Source organism: Cebus imitator, unplaced genomic scaffold, assembly GCF_001604975.1.
Source record: "Cebus imitator isolate Cc_AM_T3 unplaced genomic scaffold, Cebus_imitator-1.0 Scaffold36, whole genome shotgun sequence".
NCBI lineage: Eukaryota > Metazoa > Chordata > Mammalia > Primates > Cebidae > Cebus > Cebus imitator.
In genome coordinates, this window is record NW_016107351.1 from 4,513,255 (window position 1) to 4,520,962 (window position 7,708).

At 43.8% G+C, this 7,708-nt stretch overlaps 1 protein-coding gene across 4 annotated transcripts in view; it reads left to right on the forward strand.

Moving 5' to 3' along the window:
• CYTH1 (cytohesin 1) overlaps window positions 1-7,708 on the forward strand; it is a 106,148-nt gene that overhangs the window by 60,345 nt on the left and 38,095 nt on the right. Inside the window, exon 1 of one of the 4 annotated variants that reach the window (XM_037737217.1) lies at window positions 3,540-3,638. The exons of the other annotated variants lie outside the window; for them this stretch is intronic. The gene's annotated coding sequence lies outside the window, so the exon portion shown is untranslated. Of the gene's footprint in view, window positions 1-3,539; window positions 3,639-7,708 lie in introns of those variants that run through there. 4 annotated transcript variants of the gene reach the window in all.

Sequence of the window (7,708 nt, forward strand, 5' to 3'; positions counted from 1 at the left end):
AAAAAAAAAAAAAAAAAAAAAAAAATCAAAGTGCTAGGGGGATTACAGGCATGAGCCATCGTGCCAGGCCTTTATTTTTAATTATGGTAAAATATATATAACAAAAAATTTACCATCTTAACCATGTTAATTTCAGTAATACATTCATACACATATTATTGTGCCACCCAGTCTCTAGAACTTTCTCATCTTGCAAAACTGAAACTCCCCATTACTCTGTCACACCCCATTCCTCTTCTCCCCAGCCCCTGGCAACATCCATTCCACTGTCTCTATGATGGTTTGACTACTCCAGGGGTTGCTTGTCAGTGGAATCCTTCAGTTTTTGCCTTTTTATGACTGGCTTAATGTCCTCCAGCTTCATCCATGTTGTACTGTATATCAGAATTTCCTTCCTTTTTTAAGGTACTGAATTTAATAACTATTACTGTGTTTCTGACTCAGTGGGTGGGAAAGTTAATTGGTTTCCCAAAGTAGATAGACTGTGTGAAGGTGTGAACCTTCAGTGTATTATTGGCAGAGAGTGTCACCTGGGTCTCCCGCTCTAGTCACACCCCTTTTCTACATCCATCTTTCTTCATCCTCTGATTCTAACAATTATCCTCAGGACTGTCTCTAAATTTGAGGCTTCCAGCAAAATCCTGGTAATATTACAACTGTTTGTTTTACATCTCTCTACTGTTAGGTTTTACCTGAAAGATACTCTGAATTTTGGTTGCATTCTTATCCCTGTCTTAAAGATCTGACCCCACATATTTGTAATGTCAGCATGGAGTTTTACTTTTCTTAGTGAGGAGAAAAAAATTCTCCAAAACCAACCTATTCTCCACTTGTAGTAATGGTCTATAAGAACTTTATCTTTGAATCCTCGACTGTTTTTTTCTTGTTTGCTGCCTTACCTGCAGTTGTTAACCATGCCTCACAGCACTGCCTTCTTATCCTATAGTTTTTAACTTACCAGATTTTGTATTATTGTGGGTTATTTGTATTTTCCCCATTTGATATAAAAGCTGTAGTCATTTTAAACAGCATCCTGCTCTGGAAGCAACCTCTTAGCTTACTGTTTGCTTTGAGGCACAGATAGCTAAAGTAACTTGTCCAGAGTCACCCAGCTGGTGAATGTGGCCCCACGCTAGGCTTAGGACCCAAGACCACTACCTGTAGAGTGGCAGTCCCCCAGATCTGTCCCAGCAGTTGGGTGAGGCACCCATGCTGTGGGTTCACACAGCTTGTGCATGATCCCTCGTTAAGACATGCACCTGAAATCACCACCTTCTCCGTGATGCTTCGTGGGACTGCTGCTCCTGCTAGGAGGAACCAGATTGGTCTCTTCAGTGTTGTGCCCCCGTTGCCTTCCACCTAGTAGGCGAGCAGTAAATGTAGGCTGAATGAGTCAATATGACATCGTTAGAAAGAAGCAAAAGAGGAACATGAATTGGATATACAGGTAAAGGAAAGAGATTCAGTATTTGTTGGACACCTACTTGTGCTCGCTGTTTTATTTTTCCCATCATGTATTCCTCACAACAATGCTAACAGTAGCACAGCAGTGCTAACTGCAGTGCCATTTTACAGATGGACAAAACTGAGGCCAGAGAGATTAGCAGTTTGTTGAACATTGGCATGTCTCTAAAGCCTGCATTCTTTTCAGTATTTGTTGTTTGTTTGTTTGAGACAGTTTTGCTCTTGTCGCCCAGGCTGCAGTGCAGTGGTGCAATCTTGGCTCACTGCAACCTCTGCCTCCTGGGTTCAAGCGCTTCTCTTGCCTAAGCCTGCCAAGTAGCTGGGATTACAGGTGCCCACCACCATGCACAGCTAATTTTTGTATTTTTAGTAGAGATGGGGTTTCACCATGTTGGTCAGGCTGGTCTGAAACTCCTGACTCAAATGATCCGCCCACCTTGGCCTCCCAAAGTGCTGGAATTACAGGTATGAGCCACCACGCCTGGCCTCTTTCCAGTATTTTGAAGTTTTTCAAATTAAAAGTCACTGGGATTTTCTGGGAGACAAAGTGACTTACACCCCTAGGGTAGTGCAGAGGGAGGTTAATGGGCTGTTTTGTTTGGGGTCTAACTAGTAGGATTTACACAGGTATTTGGTGAGTAAGTGCTGACTACTGGAACAGGACATTTGGAGCTTCTTACCCGTCACGCTCTGTGATCACTGTGTCTGTGGAGGTGGAGGAAGAAGCTGGTTTCCCAGATGTGTGCTTTTGAACCCAAAAGCCTGGTTTGTAAATAGCCAGTTGTTCTCCTCTGAGCAGACAGCAGTTTCTGTAGAGGCTGTAGAAAAGCTGGGTGCTTTATTTCACCACTGCTGCTGCTGTTTTAGGCAAAATGTAAGGTTAAGAATGAGTGTGTGTGTGTGTGTGTGTGTGTGTGTGTGTATGTGTGTGTGTTCAGTGTTCATGAAACTTAAGGTCTGTAAAGGGGTGTGGCTGTGATTAGCAGGAGGGCACCCCTTGGCAGCAGGCCAGCTAGATGGGGCTGAAAGGGAAATGGCAGTGACCTCCTTGGCCTGGAGGCAACTCTGACTAAGGCAGTTATCTGTTGTATCTTCTCCGCAAATGAGGGCTCACTCCTTAATTACTTTATAAAATGTTTCCCTGTGGTGCTGGTTTAAATATGGACCTTTTTATCCATTGAAAGGCAGAAGCTATAAGAAGGATGCCGGTTAATAATTATGGTGGAAAAAAATAAGGCAAGTGGTGTATTTTAAAGCTAGTTGGATGACCTCAAAGAGAGACATCTCGGTCCTAAAGCATGCCTTGGACACATTCATTTCACGGTACCCATAGGGATTTAGGACAGTGTGGTCCTGGCAGCTGCTGTGTGTGTGCCAAGCAGAACCTGCTGTCAGAGAGCTGCATTTTCAAGGGAACTTCATGGCGTATCATCGGCATCTGCCTGTGGCCAGTGGAGCACAGGCAGGGTTTTAGACTAGAGCACGCCATGTGCTCATTTGTGGTCCTCTGGCTTGGAAAGAGGGCTCTGTCCCTTTAAGACAGTCCTCCTTTGTATGCACTGGCTGGAACCTATTTCAGCTCTGGATTTCTGCCGACTGTTAAAATCTGCAAAGCAACATTTAAATAAATAAATAAATGAAAGCTTCCCTTGTGTGGCTTTCCTATTCACAGCCAAGCACAATAGCTCCTTGTTGTTTTTGTCACTTTAATCCCCTTCATTAAATTAGAACCCTGGAAAGGAACGGTGATGGGACTGATGCTGGACCGTCCCCCTGACTGCCAGCCAGACACCTTGCGGATTAACCTTTGTGGGCATGGATTCTGGGGGCCCCTCTGGTGATGGGTGAGGAGGGCAAGCGGGTGGTGCGTCAGGGCAGCTCTCCCTCTGGTTTGTCTCCATTGTGCTCAGGCTGCTGGCAGGGACAACCTGCTGCCCTCCCCGGTGGCTATTCTTTTAAAGAGCAAGGGGTTCAGCCGCCTCCCTGGCACATAAGCATGGCTGCAGCACGTGGCAGTTGGGGGAGGGAGGAGCTGTTTGTTGTGCTGCCATCTGGCCCAGCTGAGCCGTTCTTTTGCAGTTTAACCCTAATGGCTGCAAGGGAGAGAAGCGGCATGAATAGACAGGCTTCCCAGGGTGTGGACGCTGCTTTCCCAGAAACTCCTGGGGTGTGAGGTAGACATGGGTATTTCTGAGTACTACCTTTCTTGTTCTAGCTGTGGCCTTCGCAGCATCCTGAAGACACTAGCCAAGATTGTAGGAATCAGTTACTCCTCCAGCTCTCCGGCAATAGTGTTGATTCTTTATGCTGCTAAATGAAATTAAGCATTTTGTCTTTGGATGTTTTTTCTCTCTGGGGCAGCATGAGAATGAAGGCTTGAATTAAAGATTTGATGTTGCATTGTTAAGTTTATGCAGAGGAAAATACTTTTATTAAAATGTTAGATTTTGCCTTATCTCAGAGCAAAATTCCACTAGAAAAATGAGGTCTAGATCAGCTTTTTGAAATAAAGTTCTTAAATGATTTGTTGAACCTGAAGGGAAGCAGCACTGTGATTTAAGGTTACTAAGTATGGAATGAAGAAGTAATTTAGCAGTCGTGTGGCAAATGTCAGGAGATTGGATCAAAATAAATGTAGATAAATGTCTTATTTATTCTAGCTACAAATTGGCCAGAAGCTTTTTCTGTCTGACTCCAAGGACACAGAAGGCCTATCTTTTCTAGTGACCGTAGATTAACATTTTTAGTCTTTTGTTTTAAAATTGTCATAGTACATATGTATATGTATTTTAAAGCAAGTATTCAGGGGCTTATATATCCGGTCTCTCTATTCCCAGACCCACTCCCCAAAGCAGCCACTACCAATTAACTTTTTTCTGCTTTTAGGTCTTCCGTGGGTGCTGCCAAGTTCTTAAATTGCTGATTATTTTGTCAAAATCAAAGATGATCTCCTGCCTTCCACCTATGATGGATGAGGATGCATCTCACACCATTCCTTCTTCCCTCTCTCACTATCCATTTTTGGTAGTTTATCACAATTTTCAGTCACTTTGGCATATTTACAGCATGGATTTCTTGTTCCATGATCCTTGTCCATGCCTCTGGTCTCCAGTGTTGTAGGAGGAAGCTGTGGGGACCATTTGGGACCCTGCTAGTCTCTCTACTTTGCTTCCCCCAAACTTCGGTCAGCTGTTCCTTCACCTCAGTAACAGATGGCTGTGCTTCTCCAGCCTCGGTTGGTCTTTCATGCTTTGTCTGCAGGGCGATTCTGAAAGTTAACCCCCAGTGACCAGCTCCGTGATAGGAATGCAGGTACCAGTCACCCTAGAGCCAGGTGCCCTAACTCACAGGGAGCTGTTCCTAGCACCCCTGATGGCCCAGATGACACCACGTGGGGCATGTTTTATTTCTTCTGTGATTTTCTGTAGTTTAGTTTTCCCTGTTTCCCAGTACTTTTTATTCTCTTGAGAGGAAACCGAATGATGCCTGTTCATATCACACATGTTTCTCAGCTGCTTTCTCCATCATTCTCTGGTTTCGAGGCTGATTTCATTCTTTGTGATGGCATACCTCTTGCAGGCATACCTGCTCTGACCTGGTCTGATGGCTTTGTGTCCATCCCAGTTAATGGCGCTTGCTGTCCTCAGTTTCCTGAGTCAGTCCTCTGTGACCCACATCACCTTCCTCCTGAAGTAGCGTCTTCAGAAGACGTGCACAGGAGACAAATTTTCTGATCCTTACATACCTGAAATGAGCCTGCTTTACCCTCCTACTTGACTGAGAATTCGAGGTTCAAATCATTTTCCTTTAGAATTTTGAAAGCTCCACTGCACTGTCTATTTAGCGTGCGGGCTCTTATTCTGACACCAGTGAGATCTTCCCTCGTAGGTGGTCTGATTAATCACTCTCCTTAGGCCCAGCGCGGTGGCTCATGCCTGTAATCCCAGCACTTTGGGAGGCTGAGGCGGGTGGATCACGAGGTCAAGAGATCGAGACCATCCTGGTCAACACGGTGAAACCCCGTCTCTACTAAAAATACAAAAAATTAGCTGGGCATGGTGGCGCGTGCTTGTAATCCCAGCGACTCAGGAGGCTGAGGCAGGAGAATTGCCTGAACCCAGGAGGCGGAGGTTGCGGTGAGCCGAGATCGCGCCATTGCACTCCAGCCTGGGTAATGAGCGAAACTCCGTCTCAAAAAAAAAAAAAAGGAAAAAAAAAAAATCACTCTCCTTAACCCTCATGGAGGTTTTAGGATCATCTTTATTCCTGGAACTTCTGAATTTTTCCTATGAATATTTTTCTGTGGGATGGTCATATTTTCAAGTCTCTTTGTTCTTCAGGAATGCCCCAACTTTATATTTTATCCTTTGTTAACTTTTTTGATTTGGGGGACAAAAGTAAGTTTAATTTGCAAGGCTGTGTTCTTTTTCTGTAATTGTCCCTTTTCCAGAGTTTTCTTTTAAAGGTTCCCCCCCCACCCCCGCAATTGTCTCCGTTTGCTCTAGGGAGAGTTTTCTGTTCCCTGTCTTGTTCTTTCTCACTCTTGGTGTAGGTGTGGTTATCTCTGTAAGTGTGAGAGTGAAGTAGTAGGTGTGTTAAGTGGAAGCTCTGTGCATGGCTGGGCCTTGTGGACAGCGAGGCTAGGCTTCAGGGCCAGTGGGCAAGATCCTGCTTTGTGGTGTAGGGTCCTTTCAGGTCTCCTGGTGTCCATGTATGGACACCAGCTCCATGCTTACCTGCTCATAAGAAAATTGGCTCAGTTCGTGTGTGTGTGTGTGTGTGTGTGTGTGTGTGTGTAATCTTTAGTGTGCTAGGCCCTGTGCTGGGTACCAAAAACACAACAGTGTACAAGACAGACAGTGTCCCTGCCTTTGTGGAGCTTTTATTCTAGAAGAAGATATCAGCATTTACCACCGTGTCTTTCCTTTCTCTGTTCTGGAAATTTGTTGAAGTCTCTTCTGATGGCCCTTCTCTATGTACTCTTTGATATTGTAGGTTTATGAATTTTTTTATTCCTTTACTATTTTAAAAATAATATCTTGGAAGGTAGAGGACTAGAAGGGCATTTTGAATTTGTAATACAGAAGCTAGATTGTGACCTTCCAGAAAAATTGTCATATGCAAATATAAAACACTGAATTGTTGAGTGCTCAGATTCTGAAAAGAAAGCAGCTATTAAGAGTTTCCAGTTTAGAATGAAAAAAGTTGGCTTCTCAGGGTATATAACAGTCTTGAGAGAGGAATTTCTTTTATATGATTGCTCTGTTTTTCGTCAGCCTCATTACTGTATATGGACCTTGGATTTAGTCTTGTTTCTGTTGGGTAGACACATTGTTGATCTGATAAAGCCAACTCTGTAGCTTCAAAATCAAATCTGAATTATTGAGCCTCTTGTGGAACAGCTGTTTTAAAAAAAATGAGCGTTGCCTTAATTTCAAAACCATGTTATATTGGAATGAATATGTATCTTCTAGAACCTGAGGAAATTAATTTCTTAAAGGGATTTTCTACTTGGACTAGAAAATTTTCTGGTCTGTGAAGAACAAAAAATTGGAATGAACTACTTTAAGCATGCTTTTCTGTAGAATGGGGTACGTATCAGTAGAGTTCATGTTGTTTTTCAAAATGGCTTTTGCTTTAACCAGAGCTGACTTGTCTAACTTTTTCCTGAAGCAGCCACTTTAATAATTTTTTTTTTTTAATGTTGGGAGAGCTGTTCAGCCTGGGAAGAAGTGTGTGTGGTGGGTTTGCAGGGGTGCGGGGCTAGAACCCATGTAATACTGATGGGTTGCTGAGCTGAAAACCTGAGTCTTGACACAGGAATGGGAAGACTGGAGAGCAGGTATGTAGGTGATCTTATTTAAGGCTCCATCCTCCAATAAACACACCTGAGTGATCACCCTTGAGTTCTCAGAGACACAGTATAAAGCCCACTCTTGCAAAGGTGACCTGGGCTGAATTTAGTTGCTCGAGGTCTTTAGAGTGGCGGTCTCTTCCAGCTTCTAAAAGAAGAGTGTTTTTCAAACAACAGGACTCATTGTATTAGGTAGATTATGAAACGAATTTATTTATTTATTATCATTATTTTGAGACAGAGTTTCGCTCTTGTTGTCCAGGCTGGAGTGCAGTGGTGCAATCTCTGCTCACTGCAGCCTCCACCTCCCAGATTCAAGGGATTCTTCTGCCTCAGCCTCCTGAGTAGCTGGGGTTGCAAGCACCTGCCCACGATGCCCGACTAATTTTT